Source organism: Parasteatoda tepidariorum, chromosome 5, assembly GCF_982258835.1.
Source record: "Parasteatoda tepidariorum strain Cologne lab strain chromosome 5, Ptep-v5.0, whole genome shotgun sequence".
NCBI classification, from domain to species: domain Eukaryota; kingdom Metazoa; phylum Arthropoda; class Arachnida; order Araneae; family Theridiidae; genus Parasteatoda; species Parasteatoda tepidariorum.
The window spans coordinates 26360917-26382499 of NC_141759.1; the positions used below are offsets into that span (position 1 = coordinate 26360917).

Below are 21583 nucleotides of genomic sequence, written 5' to 3' on the forward strand. Positions count from 1 at the left end.
TAACGACAAGTTTTTATACTTCACTGTTAAGTGATATACTTTTTTACTAATTGAGTCATGCGCTTCACTTATTATTTTATTGCCATTCAACCATTATTAAAATTGTCTTTTTTTGCAGCGCACGCATTAAAAGCTATAATGTAATAACAAAAGAAATGAGACATGAGTTTCACTCATGCTTCGATTGTGTACTATAAGATTGTTTTAATTCTTTTTTTCTTAAGACTTTTGATGATCATATCCGTTCCTTTTTTCCAATTTTCAACTTATTTTCAATTTATGTAATAATTAACAGACAGTCTTTAAACGGAACTTTTTTCTAGTCAACTAAGACTTCTAATATTTTCGTCTCTATTATCTGGTCATTTGTTTCAAGATTGTTTCGAAATCTTAGATTACAGCGTATCCAGCGATTTCTTCCTAGTTACAACATTGAAGGGAGAGATGAATTTTTTTTCCTTCTGAGGAATGTAAAACCTTTAAAAAACCGCCTTTGTTTTCCCCATAGCACATTACTTTTAACTATATTTATTTTTTTTTTTACTGGAAAGTGAGAGATAAGGAAACTGAAAACTGTGATGAATTATATCAACTTTAGGAAAATTATATACCCTCCTGACGATATGGTAAATTCTGATTAAATACCAGTGTTTAAATAAAAAAATGCTCTTGGCGTGAATGATTAAAACAATATTGCAATAGGAAAAATGAAAGATATAGCTTGTATAAGGGATGCCCAACAAACATAATTCTTATGAAAATAATTTTAGCACGTTGAATGCCACGCTAATTTTATATGGTTTGCACGTCTGGCCAAACGGTTAATATATAGAAACTTAATTAGCAAACATTAGACATATTTTGCTAGTTTTTTAAGCTGTTTAACATAACAACTCTGTAAAAGTGGTGAATAATATAAGTCTACGAATTGTTCAGAAATAGTGGTGGATAAAAATCTACTAAATTGAATTTATTAAACCAAGAATAACAATTAATAAACTAGCACTTGAAAATATTTATTCGATGTCCGGAGCAATTTGGCTTTTCTGTGTATATAAATAAAATTATTTTTGTATGTTCTGTATTGCATTAATTTCTTCAAATTATTTTAGTAACGATAATAATAATAAAAAAATTATAAATTTACTCGAATTACGTATTTCTAATAATCTTGGCTTCGCCGGTCACCGGTGACCCCCGTGATGCTACGAGCAAACTCAGTGCTGGTCACCTGTGACCCCCATGGCATTCAACGTTTTAATAGTGAAAAGACAAAATGGAATTAAATTTGCTGCAGAAAAACTTCTTTATTTTGACAGAACTTAGCCCATTATTCCCAGGTACAGTTTTTTTTTCAAAAGTGAAAGAAGTGGTAGTTCTTATGTTTCTTTATTCAAATTTTTTTGTTGTTGAAGAAATCAGATTGTTCTATCTACTATAACATCACAAGATTAACAATATTTATATTTGAAATCTAGACACAGAGAAATTGTTAAAGGTAAAGTAGTATTTAACAGAAAATGTGCTACCTCTTATTTTACAAAACTGTTTTTTTATTATAAAGGAGACCTTTTGTTAGGTATTCATTCAACACCTCAACCTTTCTTTGAACATGCGAAAATCCGCGGGGAGAAGCCTCCACACGGTTTCTTATAGGTAGTCTGCGCAGACTATTTAAAAAGTGAACCTGTTGTGCGCATGAACCCAAATTTTTTTGTGAAAGTGACTGAGAGAAATTTATCATATATATTTGAGAATTGAATCTGTAGTGGTAGACAAGTAAATAAAACAATCCAATCATATTCATAAATTAAACAAATTTTTAACATATATCTGCTACAACTTTCTTATTTTTACTAGATTTTGTGTTAAATCGCTCTTTCATAATCTGGTTTATTTTCATAGTGGTCTGATCGGACTACCTACAAAAAATCGTGTGGAAGCTTTCAGTTGTAGGAGGCGTTGGAAGGGTCCCCATGCTAGATCCATCACGCACTGTTTTATTTTGTATATTGATTATCATTCGTTTTATTTTACGTTTTTTCGTATTGCTTTATGTTTATACCTTTTACCTAACTCACGTAATCTGCAGTAAATAGTTTTTCGATTAGCATTTAATCAAGTTATTTAATTTATCGGAATTTCTTCACATTGGCTTTTGTATACATATCATGTACCTGATCACTCCCATTGGATGCGCTAATTTGGACCTCTGAGATTAATCAGATCCCGTAGGGCCTCTTTCCTGTTCTTTCTTTTCCCATTACCAACATAGTTTTAATCGTCAAAGTTCCTTCGTTCATTATTTTTATATTCTTTAATTCCGATGAGTCGTTAAGTGCCGTCTTAATCGACAGAAGTCTAGATATTGCAAACATCGTAAGCTGGGCATTAATGTTTATTCATGTCGAACTTTAATTTTATATTATTTATTACACTATGGTCTAATCACCGTATTGTATATAACTGCATAGTCATAATTTGACACTCTGCTGTCATTAAGAATACTCCATTTGCATTCCCACCACTTCAAGATCCCAGATATTTTAGGAACCCAGATATTTTATTCAGTTCAGTTCAGATAGGCATTAATGATTCAACTCCACCATCATTTGTGCTCCCTTCATTTGCAGATATGCTTACTTCTGGGCAACGCTTTATGATAAAATATTTTCTGAAATTTAAATTATTTTTTATTTCAATACTTTTCATTTTTAAGTAGTTTTCTATCGTTTCAAACTGAGAATAAAAAAAAATAGCAAAAAGGGTAATTACATTTAACATTTAAAATGTGTTGCCGATATTGTTCGAAATATTTTACAATTTTTTTTTATTTATTATATTTACATTCAGTTGAAAATTAAAGATACAAAACCGGAGATTTCGCAATCAGACACATTCATTTGAAATATGAAGTGTGGTGATGAATACGGATATATTAGGATACATCTTATTTTCTCATTTTATCTACCACATTTTAGATTTCTAAAGGAATCTACATACTCCGGGATAATTGTGTTACCACTTAAAATAAAATAAATTATGTAAAGAATTTTGTTTTAATTAAATTACTAAAGTATTTCTGATTACCACTACAATCCTCTGCTTGTAATGCAGATTTGAAAATCAGAAACTTCTTAACGAAGTTACTACTAAAGTAAAGAATATTGTGAATAGATTTCAGCATTTTGAAACTTTTTGCTAAATACAAGGACAGCAGTTCCCAATTTTTTTCGGATATGGAACCCTAATAACCTTGTTTTGGTGGAACCCAGACTTTAAAAATAAAGCTTATTAATGTAATAGAGAACGTTATAATCTTTAAGTATAAAATAATTAGAGGATTGAAGTTTTATCGTTTTCTGATAAATAATCTGAAATAAGGATTTATGTTTCAGTTAAATTTGCAGTTCGTGTGCTATGTCTAGTCTAGTTTCTAAGTTTCTTTTTTTGTTTACATACAGAAGCTGAAAATGAATAAAATAAACCGAATTATGATTTACTTTGAGATGAAAACAAAGAACTTACATAAACGTTGAAAATAGTTATTTAGGAAACATATTTTTTTATTGAAGAATTTAATTATTTTATTTCGATTTGAAGAGCGATAGAGGAAGAAAATATGCTATTGCAATATTCAGAAATACTTGTTCTTTTCATAATTCATTTAAACTATTACTATTAGAACTATTATGTTTCCTTTAGAAAAATGTCATTTCTATTTTAATGACATTACACTTGAAATAATTTCATGAACGAATGATTACATACATCATGACTTATAGGTTGCATCTAAGTATAAATTGAAGTTTCAAAACTCATCTCGTACTAACTACTAACTGAAAAGTACTAATTCACGGAATTCCTTTCTCTCCTCCGCGGAAGTCTAGTGTTCTGCAGAACACCACTAAGAACCGCTATACCAGTGAGCCTAAAAATAGATAAAAGGATGCTTTTCATGAATTAAACAAAATACTCTCCCTCTCTCTCTCTCTCTCCCATTTTTCACATTTCCCATTTTTCACGGAATTTAATTTTGTAAGCAGACTTTCCACTTCGATAATTTAAGTAGACTGCTAAAGTAATTTAAATTATGCATGCTACAGTGCTTCCCTGCATACTCAAATTAAAATCATAATTTTTTATTATAGTTATCCTGATCTTTTCCATTATCTTATTCCTTTCTAAATACGTTCATGAAAAATTTAAAAAGCGGTGGCAACATTTTAGCGAAGAAGTTACCAAATTTCTTTTCAATTGCTTTCAATCTAAACTAAAGTAATATTCCTAACCAGAAACGTTAAATTGTAAATATTAACCATTTGCACTCCGATGTCTCCACTGAGGCACCATCAACTGTCACCACTTTAAAATTAAGAAATTTTACACCTTAGTAATTAGTTACCTGATTATTATAAGAATTTTAAAACTGTATAATAATACTCTAATGTGTATTTTAAATGCTGTAGAGCTGATATTAGATCAACAGGGATGCCAACTTGTTCCGCTTTGTAAAATAGTATTTTCTAGTGGTAGCAAAGTTTAAGTTACTTTTAGTTTAGTATTATAATTTTTAAATATCAAAAATTATAAGTATCATATGAAATGCAACGCTGCAGCATCATTCTACTGCATACTCTATTAAAAAGTGGGCGTAATTATCTTATCTAACGAATTTTACTGTATAATTTGCTACCACTTTATTAAAACTATTCCGGAAAGCGGAGCAGTTGGCATCCCTGGATCAATCAGCATTTAAAAATACTCGGAGTGCAATGGACTAAGAATTGTCGGTTATACGTATTTATTAAAATACAATTTATTTTTATAACTTTGCTACCACTTTTTAAGTTTTTAAAGACTGGACAAGCCTAGTAGTAAATATATGTATAATACAGTAAAGCAACCACACGGTCTGCTAACCAAAAAGACTCAATTCAAACGGAACCCAAATTCATGATGAATGGGAAAATTTATCTTTTCTTCATAATCATTCGAAAGAATTTTTAGTAGTACCAGACCAAGATAAATTACTTTCAGCTCTTTTCAAATACAGTCATTGAAGAGAATTAGATTATTTTATACTCTTCCTATTTTTCCTCATGATTAATATAGTGGATTTTAAGGCAATAGTTTTTATTTTTAAGAGGAAATAAAAATTTTCACTTTTAAAATCTTGGTCTTGTATTTTCTGCAAAAATAGTTGTTGGTAATATGCATCTTGCTTCCACATGATCTGTTTTATAAACACAAACTGTAGGGAAGAATATTATCTCGCGATATCACGTGATCGGTAACAAAAATGTTAAGTCATAGATAGGTCGAAAATAACCACAATAGTAACCATATGTTACTATTGTGGTTATTTTCTTATGAGATGCGACATTAATTCGACAATACTTGTGTGCAATAGAAAATCGACGTTAGCGATAGATAATTCAAAAGTGAGATTTTAATATATTTGGAATTTTTGTTTCGTAAGCTACATATTGCAAATATTTTTTCATAAATGAATTTTGATTTGTCAGTTTTTTGAAATTCTATTTTAGTATTCATGTCATTAGCAAAGGAAAGTAAATAGTTCCCAAGCCACTTTCCTCAAATTAATAATGAATAAATCAAAATGAATTGAGTTCCTACCACTTTTTACATATTTAGTCTCCTGTGGCATCCCTGCAATAGTAATCTGAGGTTATTAAATTAAAATTCTGGGTGGCGACGATTTTTTATTTTACCAGTACTTAAAAACATAATTTTTTATTAAATCTATCTATTCAATTTATCGTTAATAGAATTCATTTAATGTTTTGCCTGTTAATGAAATTCTCTGTATGGGAATTCATTTTTCTACCACAGTACTTATGATACAGCATATACACTAAATATTATTGTTTTGCATGTTAATGAGTAGGGGGATTCACTTTTTCCGAAAGAAAGTTGAAATGAAATATTTTTAGTACCATTTTTTTTCTTCTCTTTTTTGGATGAGTAGCAATCTTGCATCCATCGTGGCGTTTGCCTGTCAGACTCTTATTTTCCACAAATAGTGCCTTTATGAAAAAGGTGGTAGCAGGTTTGCATATACAGGGATGTCACAGGAAGCTATGAATGTAAGAAGTGGTAGAAACTCAATTCAGTTTTGCATATTTATTATCAGTTCAATTATTCAATAGCAACTACCTCTATGGCTTACGTTTAAAATTATTCATATTTAGAACAAACAAAAACCTATGTCGATTTTACCTTCTATTGTAAGCTGAATAAAATATGTTGCAAAAAGTAGAAAATTTTAATGCAATTCTGGATTTTATCATTTATTTCGTTTTGCATTTATTATTCGTCCATGACAACCCTGCATGCAAATCAAATGAAAATTTACATTAGGTTAATCATACCTGCCAACTCTTCCGGATTTTCCGGAAGATTTTATTTTCATATTTAAAGTGGTAGTAATTATATACTATTTTTCTTTTATAATCTTAATTTTTAAATGATATTGATCACCACTATTCTTACAAAAATTAAGCACATATATTAATATGCGTTACTATCATGGTTGTGAACTTAAGTTTTCTCAAATACAACGTATTTGTTTGCATAAAATTGAAGTTTTAATTCCATTTTAATACCACTGGGAAAAATGATAATGGAAGGGATTAAAAGTTGGCAGGTATGAGTTACAAATTTCAAACATGCATATATGCTAACTTTTACGTATTAGGTGTAAAATTTTACTTTTATAATTAAAGTGGTAGTAAATATATTCTGTTTTTTATTTCTCCTATAAACTTAATTTTCAAATGGTTTTGATCACTACTATTTTTAAAAAAATTAAGTATATATAACCATTATTTTTAAAAATAATTAAGCATGCATATGCATAAAAATTTATGCTGATTCTTGGGTTTGTAAATTTCATTTAAAAATTTTCTGCTCACCAGTACATTTAAATAATTCAGGTGTTCATACAGCATGTAACTTTTTCGTGATATTTCTGCGTCACCCCAGAGACTCTGTATACAAACTGTTAATATTTTTTAATTTTTCTGTAATTTCACGATGAATGGGATATGGGTCTTTTGCGCCGCCCAGGTACCCAGCTTTTGTTAAGTAAAGTAAAGCGATATTTCTACGATCTTCATTTGAATTGATATTTTAAATCGCCATCAAACAATCGACTTTTAACTCCGAAGAATCGGCATGTTGTTGTGAAATAAATAAATTCTAATTATGAAATACTTATACTACCATTTCCTTTTCACTTGTAAATAATAAAAAAAACATCCTTTTATGAGAACGCCAGACAATATTTTAAATTTTTTTAAACTCTTTGACGCATAATTTTTGATAAACATTTTTCTATATACTTTCATATATATCTTTTATACTCTTCATTATTTTGTACTAATTTAGTCAAGTCAAACGGTTAAAATATTATTTATACAGAGATGCCAACTGCTCCGGGCACGCCAAAGTAATAAAATAACGGTAAATAACTAAGTAAATTTTGCAAATATCTGACTATTTTTGCTTGCTTTATAAAACGAATAGCATGACGTAAGTATTATTAAGTGGTGAATTATATAAGTCTACGAATAATTTAGAAATAGTGGTGGATAAAAGTCTACTGCATTGAATTTATTAAACCAATAATCACAATTGATAAACTACCACTCTAAAATATATATTTGCTGTCCAGAGCAAGTTGGTATCTCTGTATATAGCAGTTTAATAGCCTATTTATATTAAATACAACATAAAACACCGAAGTTTTTATTTTTTTAATTCATTTTTTGCACGTTAAAAAGTAAAATCCCCCGAACGCGACTGACTTCCAAGCAATAATTTTTTCAAGCTTGCAGTTAGTTAGATGTAAGAGGAGCATTTATTCAGCATAGAAATTTCTGTAATTTACAAAATCAATTATTGATAGATTTTTAAATCAGAATTTAAAATTTTTTTTCTTCTTCAAACTACTTTTTGTGTTTTTTAGTACAAATATATTTCCAATAATATAAATGTACTTTTTTTTAAGAAACTGTCTTTTACAATTAAAAAAAATACCAAAATATATTTTTGTGTGTAATTATAGAGTCAGAAAAAATTATTATAGGAACACCGGTGCGTCAAAGAAATAATGGATAAGATTAAAAAAATTTTTTTTAACCCAGATGCAAAACTGCTTAATTTTCTGTACAAGTTTTTATTACGTGGTAGAGAATTAAGAACTAAAACTTGAAGATATTTGACTAGTTTTGCTATTACTTTAAACATTTTATTTTAAACCATTTTAGAAACATCGCTTTTGTTCAAAATGTTAATGACTGTTAACTAAAACTTTTCATTTTTCGCACTTACAATTGGAAAAACTGAATAATCCTATCTACCACAATCTATTAATTACATAAAATTATATATTTTGTGACATAAGCTATCTGCCGTCAGCAAATTCCTTCCATACTGTTTTTTCCTTACGGTATTAAAGTGGAATAAAAATTTCAACTTTAACAGCCTTGACTTGATTTGTCGTAGAGTACCTGCTCGCCAAGCGGGCATCTTACACCTTCATCTCGTTTGCTAATAAGCGTAGACTAATAGCATAAGTAAAGAAGAGACTCGAGTGGTGGCAGTGAAGCCTCTGTAGTATTCCAGTCATACCTGAATTATAACAGCCATGATAGTTACACTCATATCGCATACCTGCCAATTCTTCCGGATTTTCCCGAAGATTTTATTTTCATATTTAAAGTGTTTTATTTTCATATTTAAAGTTTCATATTTCATTTCAATACTCGGGTTATTCCAATTAACTTTTTGAATTATAATGATGATTATAAATGAGTTTGACCACCACTACATATAAATAATTACAATAAATATATGAAAACATAATAATCCTTGCGCAAGCGAATTGCAAGGAGATCAAAATATAAATATATTTTTGAATCAGATTGTTTTTCGTTTATTGTTTTACAACCACTCTGAAAATCTATTCTGGGACAGAGTGAAAGTTGGCAGGTATGATATTATGTGTTTGGAAAAACTATCACCACAAAACGGAGCAAGCGGCATAGGTCTCAACTTGTACTGCCATTGAGAAATATTTTTCGTAGTGGTAGTAATATTTAAAGTTATATTATTAGTTATTATATATATATATATATATATATATATATATATATATATATATATATATTAGGCGTGTTAGTGAGATGGCTTAATTTTTAGAAAAATTTTAATACTATATTATAAGACTACCACTCTCTGAAATCCTTCTCAAAAACCGTACAAGTTGGCAGCTAAGAAGTTTGCATCCCTTGAGAAAGCGGAAATAAGCGTGTTAGTATACTGATGTGAGATATGTCATTATGATCAAAGTCTAGGACACAGTGGTGCTTTAACTAAGTGGATAGTATTATCCTTTCTTCCTGCGAAGAGAATTATTTTGCAAACTATACTTTGTAAAAAGTGTGGTTTTTTTTCCTGCCAAACCAAGAATTAAGCAGTTCTCTATAATTTTCTAGCAGCAGTTAATTATAATTAAGCAGTTAACTATAATTTTCTTCCATATAATTGACTGCTCCCCTCTTCTCTGTTCGCTCGCAATTTTTATTATGTAACAAATATCGCGGTCCCACAAATCGCCAAAGGGTACTCTTGTGAACAAAATCGAGGTGGACTTTCAGAAATTCCGATTGATTGCAGGGTGGACACATGAAAGGCAGGTGCGTGATATGAATATCCGTCAACTTCCGCTTGAAACGGGTTCCATTACGGCCCAGATAAGTTTGCTGGTTGCGAGATGAATTAACTGGCTCACTTTCACTTTCTGGACAATGACACCAATTTTCATTGTTACGCCATTACATAAGTTTCTGGCAGCTGACCTTTTGATGTTCTCTTCTTTTTCGCTGAGCAATGGCTCCACTAACCGAAATATGCAACATCAGTACATGCTAACTGAGTTTTTTTTTTTTTAAATCACTATGCATTGTTTAAAACCGTATTAAACGTTTTTTTCTTTCCTTTTATTTTTATTGTTTGACTTTGATCTACATCGACAGATTTGCTTTCATTGCTGGAAGCATTTATTTACATAATCATCCATTGAAGAACTACCATTTGGAATATTTTATGAGAAACCATTGTTTATTTATTAATCTTCATCCGATGTTTGAGAGCTCTTGGCTTTTATAGCAAATTTTAATCTTGTTGTTGTTTTTTGTGTAAAGCATACTTAGAGTTTTTGCGACATAGTTTGATTTATTCGCTGATTTGATCAAGGTTACTTTAATAAATAGCCAAATGTATTTCTTATTAATTTACAATGAATGTATTTTTATTTATATTTTTAATTAGTAAAATATATTTATTTCATTTCTTTTTGTTATTACTGAATAACGAAATGAAAATTCTCTGTGCTTAAATTGACAGTAGCTTTGTCTTCGTTTAGCAAATTACTATTATTGTATTTCAACTAGATAGGGGTGCGCAACCTTTTTTAGTAAAGGGCCACAGTAGGTTGACTAACGAAGAGCTGCACACATGTTGAGTCATGTTGGCATTAAATGTGATATTTTTCATGTAAACATTAGTATTCTACATTTTTTATCTGAAAACTAAGTAATATATTTCCAGAAAATTAAAAACTTTTAATTATTGGAAATTATTCAAAAATAAAAAAGTAAATGCTTTTTCAAAATTTTTTTCCCTTTTATCAATAACTGATTTACTAAAAACAATATGTTTACATAACCATATATAAATTTTGGGGGAAAGAAATATAGATTCTAAGCGAAAAAAAAAAGTGAAACAAAATCTGTATTGCTTACTAAGTAAAAGATTAAAAGAAAAAAAAATTCATACATACTTTAATGAGAAATATAAAATCGAATTGTTTTAAAAAAGAAAATTTATAAGGTTGAAACAAAATTAAAACTGAACATCATGAAGAACAAAATTTAAGATTCTATATTTATTTGGTATTATACTTCAGATATTATTTCGATTTCTTAAATTTTTCGTATGAATTTTAAATAGGAAACTCTTTCTTTCTAAACTATTTTATAACGAATAGTTGATCAGTTTAAAAATTCGAGTTTTCCTCCGCTTTTCTAATTTTCTTGTTGCAATAATATTGCATTAAAAAAACATCGGAATTTTAAAATAAACGTGTAAATTGCGACACACATTAGCAAATATGCGAACTCTTCCGGTCAATTAACACGTTCATGCCGGGTGCAGCGCCTGAAAGCGGGACGGAAAAGAGAAAATAATGGTAGAAGAACTACTTCAATATTAGATAATATTCGAGAGGAGTTAATCTATTCTCAACAATAACAATTCACTGTAAGGAAATTTATCACGGCGAAGAAGCAATTCAATATAAAAACTGCATCCGTTTTAAAACAATTGGTAGTTGTGGAATTTTATTATTCCCGGAAAAAAACTAAAAAATGACATTTATTGTTACCAGTTTTTACTCCGGTGCACCGCCCGATGAGACAATCTAGCGTGACCCACCGGTGGGTCACCCCGGCATGAACGTGTTAATGTACCATTATTCTGGGAACGACAATTATATATTTAAATTTAATTCGTGTTTCAATAAAGTAAAATTAAAATTATTTAACATACCGTTATGTTTATATAACTTTAACATACATACTACGCGGAAAGGAAATTGAGTTCTGAATGCTTTCAAAGAATGAGAAATTGAAACAAAGAAATTTAGGCAAACTTTATTTATGCATAAATTACCCTTATTACAAAAGGCTGATTTATCTAATGCCATGAAGCGCATTTGAACTTGACTTTATTACTTTTCAAAATGTTTGACTTTAGTTCTGTTCTGCTGTGAAAAATTTTGCACTAATATCGTAAATGTTAGAGACCATGAGAGTATAATTAATCAATATTAAAATTTAAAAAAAAACATTAAAAGTGTTGTGTAATTTTTAAAATAACTGTTATTAAAAAACATTTGATTTACTCATAATTTTTCCATGATCTATTTTCTATCTCCTTAAACGCTTCAAAACATCATCCTTTCGAAATTTATAACATTTACTTCGATGCAGCAAGACGACCTTTTCTGTCAATGCCTTCTATAATTTACTTTTCCCTTCAACACCCCCAATGTCACTTCTCTTTCGACGAAAGTTATGTCATGCCGCACAACAACAATAAAAAACATATATATAAATATTCGATATCCGATTCGACCCTGGCCATGAAATCCCTTTTCCCTTTCATATTCACTTTCCCATTTCCTTGAGAATCGTCAAGGCATCATGCCTCCTATTAAGTCATACATCGAAACCACAGGAAGGTGATGTTCCTTGCCTTGGATAACATTTGGTGGTGATTATTGGATTTTGTCACAGGAAAGAAAGAGTCGATTTAAGTCAAGGCTGTGACAAACAGAGCGCCGATTGCTCATGGTATCGAAGTCAACCAACTGAATCTGAATGGCGGACAAACAAGCGCAATTAAGATGCCACGATAGACCGTCATTGGAGTGAAAAGACCAAAGCGTGACTAAAACAGATTTAGTGAAAAGCAAAGTCTGGACTGTGTTCTATGTTTCTTGAGGATTTTGTTAGCAATTAAAATTGTGGCTTTTCATTCATGTCCCAGAACCATTCATTGAAACTCGGTCAGAGTAGACGTTAATGGGCACCTTTTTTATAAGCTGAAGTTCTAGATAAGTAAGTTGAAGCTCATTTATAGTATTGATTTGATTAACGTTGTTAATAGACTTAGCTAATCAGATGTACTTAGTAATGCGCCTGATGCTACGGTCAGCTACTCTTTTTTAGGAGTACGAATTAAATAATTCATATTATTGATAATTGACTATTCAGCCATCAGGACAGGTTGTGAAACTAAAAAATTCAATTTGAATCTAAAACAAACCTCTGTATCTTATAATTTTGACTATGCTGGTTGATTCCTAAAGTAAAAGTATACAACAAGAATTTGAAGATTATAAGTGTAACTAGCAGCCAACTTTTCTTGTATACATAAATTTTGATGGTTATCAAGCAGATGCGCAGCACAAAATATTCTAATTTTTCATACCCTCCCTCAATCCTAACACCTTAATTAGTTTTACACAATATATTAACCAACCTTAATTTGTTTTAAATAATAAACTTTTCCTCGTCTGGCTAATGTCCGCAGCTTTTTCCGTGCGGTAGTACTTTGATTTCAGTTAGCATATCTTATACAAAAAAGCAAAATCAGATTTTAATCGGATCAGAGTAAAGGCAGATCTTATACGGGATAAGACGCATCATGATTGTAATCAGCAATTAGTGAAATGGTGATGATGATATGTAGATGTGGTTTGAGATTGAAATTATATTAACCTAAACCGTAATTCGATATTCGTTTTTTTCTCGTCGGCTTTCCTTTATAAATAAAAAAAATTAGGTAAATTAATTAAAAAAAAAAACTCTTAGACTGGTGTTTTTCGTTGAAGTTTCATTTTTTTAAAAGAAATATTGCAGAAGTTAATAAAAATAGGTTATTCGTTCGATTTCTTTTTGAAATTAAATGAAATGACATTAATTTTTTTCAAGAATATCTTTCTTAACCATAATGTATGAAAAAAATTGCGTTATTCTGTAAGTTCTTGTTGTTCATGTAAGCAAATTCATAAGCATGAGATGACTAAATTGTTTCAAAAACAACTTATTACTTTTTTTTGCAGAGAGTTAAAAACACTTGATTGCTAGAATCACTGTACAAATACGTCATATTAATGTTTAATAAAACGCATAACTATATTTGACAGACTTTGTTTTTTTTATATAATAGTTAGATTTAATTCAAGTTAAATAAATAATTGAATTTGTTAAACTAGAACTGATTTATTTCAATTTTTACATTTTGGCATTCTTTTTACCAGAAGAGTGGTACAGCCAAATTCCGCATTTTTTAACTGTTGTACTAGAAATTGAACTAACTAACCAACAGACTTGCGAGTCTGTAACTGCCGTTGTAACTTACACATCGCCTTCACTCTAATTTGAGATTACCAAATAAATATTTGAGGAAAGATGCTTTAGCTATGCTTTTAAATTGAATCAAGACATAATTATTTTGTAATAATATAGTGAGGATGTTTTAAAAAAATTCGTAAAGAAATAAAATCTTTTATTAATGAAACAATAGCAAAAAGTAATATAACATTTTGATAGCATGTTCTATTGGAACAATATTTCGAAGGATCAATTCTATTTAACTTTTATTGTAAGAACACATAACCTGTTTTAGTTTACAGATAGATGTTCTCGATTAAATTAATCTTATTAAAAGAATAATGTAAATCTTTTTATGAAGATTTTTTAAGTAGTTAACAAATACATACTAACTAAAACAATAAGTATTCTGTAAATGTTATCTCCTTTTGAAGTAATAATTTCTTACAAACAGGAAATAATTGTTTTGTTTAAAATTTTAAAGTAATCGGAAACTCCTTAGCACCAAAATAAGTGTATCTACAATCTACAATTGATCCAGAGAAGAAAAAAAATATATATTAGGAGATTTTTCTTTGATAACTTATGGCTCTAGTTTTAAACTCTTAATGATATTTATCCTACTGAAATCTACTCTGAATCTATAAAAATATCTGATTTTATATGAATGATATCTAATTTTATTTGATTTAAGGAGAATTGATTAAATGAATTAGGAAAACAGTTGAGAGTTATTATGCGAGTTTTGACTCTTATTATATTTTTCAGCTTAGACTGAAACTCTGGAATTAATCTGAATCTTGTTACTGTGTAAAAAGTTTAAATTTAAAATGCTTTATTTCATTTCTAGAAACATTTATTGCAAAACAATATTTACTGAATTATATTTTGCGTTGATGAGAACATCACCTTCATCAAAAATTGATTTAATTCCTTCATATTCGATCCAGATATAAGTTCGCAAATAACCTTCATTTATTATGGAGGTCACAGATAGCTTTATTCTTTCTATATTAGAAAAATAAAATGTAGTAAATAGATAATACACCATTTAAAAAATATGTTGCATTTACACATGCTGCATACGGGGTTTACCGTAACGATCACATGTAATATTTAATGCGAGATTCCTAATGGAAACAAAAGCAAAAGTAAATAAACACTATTGATGGAGATTATGTTAAAAACATTGAAACCCAATTGACTGTCTTAAGAACCAGAGAGGAGATGAGAAAGGGACTATTAGCAATCTAATAAGTTTCATCTAGCTATGAAACTCATTTTGATATTTTAACTTTTTGACTTAAGTTTACGTTTCATTTATTTAAAGTAATCATATTTTGAATGAACTGTATGCAAGACCTCATTTTTCTCTTCTCATTTGCTCTTTTAAATATTAAGAGAGCTAATAATTTTCCTTTCTAAAATATTTTAAATCATTTAGTTGTCACTTTTATTATTACTAACCAGCACAAGTTTGACGGATTCATTCTTGTAATTACTCTTTTCATAAACTTTTCATAGACTTAATTGCGATACACCAGTTTTAATGAAAGCGTTTTTCGCTTTTTTTTATTTATTTTTTATTCATTAATTTTTTTTGTGAGTTGCGTTTTTAAACTGGTCTCCTTAAATCTTCGATGCCCCAAATAATGCATTCAACAGCAGTTTCCAGCTCTATCTAGCATTTAAGCACTTCAGAAAAGAAGGAAGGAAAAAAAGGAGAGAAATGCAAGCAAATAATCTAATTGGGTAATAAGATAAATGCAATTTATACTTAGCAATAATTTATTTATTTATTTTTAATAGGTATCTTTATTCTGCTAATTGAAGGAAAACTAATGGTCTAAATTTCGCACTTTAATTTCTGAGATTTGAACTTATAGCTATAGTCAAAATATTTATGGTGCTAAACTTTTATAGCATGTACAGCTGAATTGATTGACTGACCTATTACTAACATTAATTGTTTTTGTATTACATTGCCGGCAACAGAGGTTCAAATCAAGCCCGCAACAGTGGTATTTTCCTTTAAGCGTGATCTCATTATAATAAAATCATCATTCAGAGAGAGATTTCTGCTCGCATTTTAGAGTTGAACTCTTTACTATAAAACGCAATGCTCAGATCAGTATCTACAAGAAGAGAAAAGGTATCAGAACTGTGTTCCATAAACAAAAAGTTTAATCTCTTAGTAGTCCAAACGTAATAACGTCTTTCGTATCCCTACTGCGCAGCTTAGTAGCCAGAAGGTAGAACCATCTTTCTTATTTTATCTCCACTGCGCAGTTACGTCATTACGTCGGACTTCTAAATTGATCTGTGCTAAGGCCTTCTCTCATCTATGGGGTGTTGCTTAGATGTCTAAAATTCCCTCTATTAATATCAAGATGCTGACAGAGAGTTGCTGTATTATTCAGTATCTGCTTAGAATTAGGGACCATCTGGGTTGATATTTAATAACCTAAAAATGCTTTCGCAGTAATACATGATTTACCGTACTTGGAAAAATATTCAGTCCACTGAAAACACAACCTTTTGGATTTGGTTTAGCATTCGACTTGATTCTCAGCAGTAAGCAAACACAAACCGAGGAGTTACAATAAAGATTCGATACATTGGTTATTAGTTGCCAATCACTAAACATATAATTTTACGATTTTCCTTGTTCTTTTTTTAATTTTAGATACTGTAAAAAAATTAAGTTCAAATTTTTTTAAAAATTGTAATCAGTAAGCTATTTATTTTTCGCCCTTACTTATTTAAATCATTTTTAAAGTGAATAATTTTCTTTTCTTGTTCAGACGTGAAATAATGTTTAAAAAAATGAAAAAAAATTTTTTTTTTCTTCAAGTAATTGTAAATATCTATGTATATAGTTCTCTTACACGGCGACAAAAAAAAGCCTCATTACAACTCCCCGAATGGCAACGCTAGAAAATCGACCAATGATTGCCGCTAATAATGTTACATGCCAAATCTAGCTGAGATGGCTCAACATATAGCGCTTTTTAAAACGGAAACTGAAATAACCAGAGAGAACATAAGCTAGGCAGAAGTGAGTTGTCTTTGTCGATAGATCTCTATTTTAGTATTTTGTCGAAAGCGCTTTTTTTCACGAATTTATATACAACGAATTTATTTCACGATTTTTGATTTATATCACGAATTTATTTGTTTTACTAGAATTAATTTGTTTATGCTGGTTTTTCCATTGCAATTCACTTATTTCAATTTTTAATAGACTTAATTATAGCCAGAATTTTAGCCTTTTTAAAGAGATATCAGTTTTAGAAATTTTATCTTAAGATTTTATACTATAGCACGTTTCTAATAGGTTTAACGAATTACATGTCATTTATTTGAATTCAAATTTATTTTAATGACTTAGTATTTACTAAAAAGATGTAATTTTTTTTTAAAAAAAAAGTTGTTATATGGATTTGAATTATTGTTTTGAATTCTTAGAATTTTTTTGCATTTGCAGCGTACCTAAGTTAGTAGCGAGCGAAGCGAGCTTGGTTTGCGAAGCAAACCATATAAGATTGCGTAGCAATTTTCGGGGGTTGGCGAGCGTTAGCGAGCAGGGGGCGCAGCCCACTAGTTGTAATAAATTTTGAAGTATGCTATTTAAAAACTAAAAAAATAACTACAAATTAAAAAAAAATATATTTAAAGAATTTTAATAGTAATAAATTATATTTGCAACTTAAAACGTTATTTAAAAAATTATATTTCCTCAATATATTTTTTTAATAATTTTTCGTTCTTACTTTCCTTTTACTGTAATAGAATATTAATTAAAATATATATTTTCTAGGTTGCAGAACTGATGAAACGATGTATATCTAGAGCGATTTCAAACCGTGTTTTTTCCACATTGATTTTTGCCAATTTACTCATTGCCAAAGGGGCACTAAAGCTACTCTAACAGGTAATGTGTATAATATATCCCATTAGCGCTATGAGATTAATAATTTAATAAAATATATTTAGTTATAAAATTTTTTAATTGTGATTTCATTTTATTCTACTCATTGTTAAAATATATTTTTACCTGTCTCCACACAACACTTTGATACTCACAGCTCATTCGCTTCCCTATATAGACTAAATTTTTGACATTAAACACTTTACCTGAATTATAGGATTGACATTAAAACATACATTCCTTTGTGAGGCTTCAAATACTAATACATTATTGTCCGTAATGTTTATATTCATGTATTTAAAATTACGAGTCTTGGAAGTTAATAACATCTGTCGTAAACTTACGTTTATATTAACAAAATGTTTAGAGAATTAACTTAATGTGCGTGTGTAGAGATTTTACAGCTTCGAATTATGTTACAGAAAAATATCTTTTATAAAAATGATGACTCAAGTGTACTAAAATATCGGCGTTTATTTCATTTTAATCCTAACTTATTAAAATTTGTTGGATATTTGGGAATCCTGTTTCGAGGAGTGGTACTATAGTAGTTTGAAAGTCACACCTGGCAAATCAGGTTTAAATAAGTTTTCTTTTTTACTTATATATTAAACAATATTTTTTTGCAAAACATTTATCGTTTTAATTTATCGTTAGTGTTAGGAATTTAGTCAGTCATCTTCAACCTGTTTGTACTTAGAATCATTTTTAAAGAACGTTTCTTTTTTCAAAAAATAGGAAAGTGTTAGAACAGGTGTTTCATTGTAAAAATTTATTATGTAGACACAGGATAGTTTTGTAAACCATTATTTATGAATAATATAAACAAAAACAATAAAAAAATATAAATTATTTGCTTTCCTGCTGGATTAATTTTTAATTTTGCTACCTTAAAGTAAAAAATTAAAATGTAGAATTAATAGACACATTTCATTCAAAAAAGAAAAAAAAAGAAAGCTGTTCGTTATTGTCTGAAATTCTGATTTCGAGTGGTATTTTTTTATAATGATGTTGCTCCAAATATGAGGTACGTTTTACCTAGAAATCATAGAGGAAGTTCTTGAAATTTCATTCACGAGGATATTTTATTCTCTTGAACTGACTTTAAACTCTACTGATCTCTAAAGAAGGACAAGGAAAAGAACGGAAAACGTGTCTAAACGCATTTAGATTCTGAGACAATGCATATAATTTAGAATTCTATCCGTATTTTTCTCAGTGTTTAAACCAAATGAAATTGTTAGTGTGCGAAAAAAAAATACAATGCCATCTTATGAAATGGACAGTGCCATCAAAATGTGCCCTTAGAGTGCTTCCGGAATCAATTCAAAGCTTGAGAAAGCGAAAGATGTTTTGTTTCCTCTGACCTAAATAAGACCATAATTATTTACCAAAACTGATTTCACGGTCACTTTTATAGCAGAAACTGTAAAAAAAAAAAAGATTAAAAAAAAATAAGGTAAAAAAAAAAAAAGTATTCATTATTACAAATAAAATATGTTGAAACTACGTGATGTTGTCGACGATCTGTTGTTGGTAAGGTACTTACCCGCGCAAGTGGGCACCAGACCTCTTAATCTGTGATTTGCCCTAGGGCAACTGGTACAGTTGGCATAGATAAATTGGAGGGAAATCAAGGCAGATGGCTGCTGAATAAAATGCTACAATATGCAGATCAAATCATGATTAGACGTGATGCTTTCATAAATGTAAAGTTACTTTCCTCTGAGAATTTTTTTTCTTCTATTGGTAGTAAAATTTGTGCTTTACCATCACGTCCTACATCAGAAACAGAGATGCCAACTTGCTCCAGACAGCAAATATAGATTTTAAAGTGGTAGTTTATCAATTGTGATTCTTGGCTTAATAAATTCAATTTAGTTGATTTTTATCCACCACTATTTCTAAATAATTCGTAAGCTTATATAATTCACCACTTTATAGTATATATGTCATGCTATACCTTTTAAAAATAGAGCGAAAATAGTAAAATAATTACAAAATTTACTATGTAGTTAGTTACCGTTTTTTTCCATTATTTTGGCGTGTCCGGGAGCGCGAATTGACAAAACATACCGTAGATTGCAAAGGGTTGGCGAAAATTTCTATTGGCGTTAAATGAGCGTTCTCGCAAATCGCCAAACAGCTGTGTGCTTATGATTTTGTTTTGTTTTCGGTATCGCATAACATTCAACAAGTTAGACATGGGTGCGACATTTCAATTAAGCGGGTCTTCATTTGATTCTTCTGCATCAAATAAAATATAAAGCGTATTTTTTTTGTTATAGCGCCGACATAATCGTTTGTATCTGTTGACTAAATTGTGTTTATTAGCGTTTTTTAAAAGGTCGTAATAGAACTAAGATAGAAAAATTACACATTATTACATATTCTATAGTTTCATAACTTTCATTAAATGTATTTCGAGTAGTGAAATTCTTTTCCTACTCATCCACTAATTCGAATTAATAATTTCACAATAACCTTTAATCCTTAATAATGAAATGATTATTATAATAAAGTTTGTTTACTTAAAAGATTTAAATTTTTTTTTATTGTTTAACAGACACTTAGTTTCCAATTCTATATTCATTAATTAAACTTAATGGTTCTGCTCGATAACCATTTACAATTTTTTTAAAATTTTATTTAATTTTCTGTTATTATGAAATTCTTTAAATATTTTTCGACGTAGAGATTATTTGGTAATAATGCGAAAAGCTGAAATTTATAAATGTATAATATTTATAAATGTTTAAGAGAATTTTTAGCATCTATTTTGTACTAATTATTTTAATTGAAATGTTCATTATACGCAGTTTTATAATAATAATCGCAAAATTCATTGAACCATTGAGTATTATATTTTAAAATGCAAGTATAATTTAATAATTATTTCATTTTATAACTGCAAAACGGTAGATAAGTAACTTCGTTATAAAGTTTTACATGATACGAGAATATTATACGATTGCTTTATAATGAAAGAACAACAATTTAAGTTTTAAACTTTTCGTGGAAAAGAAAAAATTGAAAATTTCTCCTGTCATCGGTGTTAGCGATTAGAGAGTCTTTTATCGTATAAATATTAAGTCAGTATTGTTCCCTTTTAAATAAAAATGCATTTTGCTCCGGAAAAAAAAAATTACTTGAATTTTGTCGATAGAAATTCCCTAATTATAGCAGCAAAAAACTTTTAAATTTCTAATCAAACTTTCCTTCATTATAATTTTTTGTAAATAATTATTATTAATAATATAAATGACTATTGAAAGGAATTGATTGAGAATGTCCAATTTTAATGAATTAACTGTTTGCACAATCAGATTAATAATTTTTTTCATAATTTACAAATGGAGAAAAAGTCTTTGCAGTTTAAAAGTGAAGAGAAAAATATAGTTGAGATTAAATTTGTAAAGTAAGCACAACCCGAAGGAGATTGAAGTAATGGCATTAAAATCGAAATTTCAAAAGGAAAAAAAAATCACGTTTTAGTGTACAGTGAGCAGTAAACAAAAATCTAAAACTAACTTTTGATCTAATGATCAGATGTTTACGTTCTAGGACTCAATCTTAACGGATCGAGAGGGTGAATTCAAATTTGCCGCTTAATTGTAGCAGACAATATATTTTAAGTTCGGAAATCAGACACTAAAACGAGCCT

At 29.2% G+C, this 21583-nt stretch overlaps 1 protein-coding gene across 3 annotated transcripts in view; it reads left to right on the plus strand.

Annotated features, from left to right (window-relative positions):
- LOC107437321 (clavesin-2) overlaps nt 1–21583 on the plus strand; it is a 97929-nt gene that overhangs the window by 18801 nt on the left and 57545 nt on the right. For 2 of the 3 annotated variants that reach the window (XM_043052558.3, XM_043052559.3), the window contains exon 2: nt 17809–17922. The gene's annotated coding sequence lies outside the window, so the exon portion shown is untranslated. Of the gene's footprint in view, nt 1–12571; nt 12711–17808; nt 17923–21583 lie in introns of those variants that run through there. The other variant, XM_087163561.1, reaches the window with a different exon arrangement.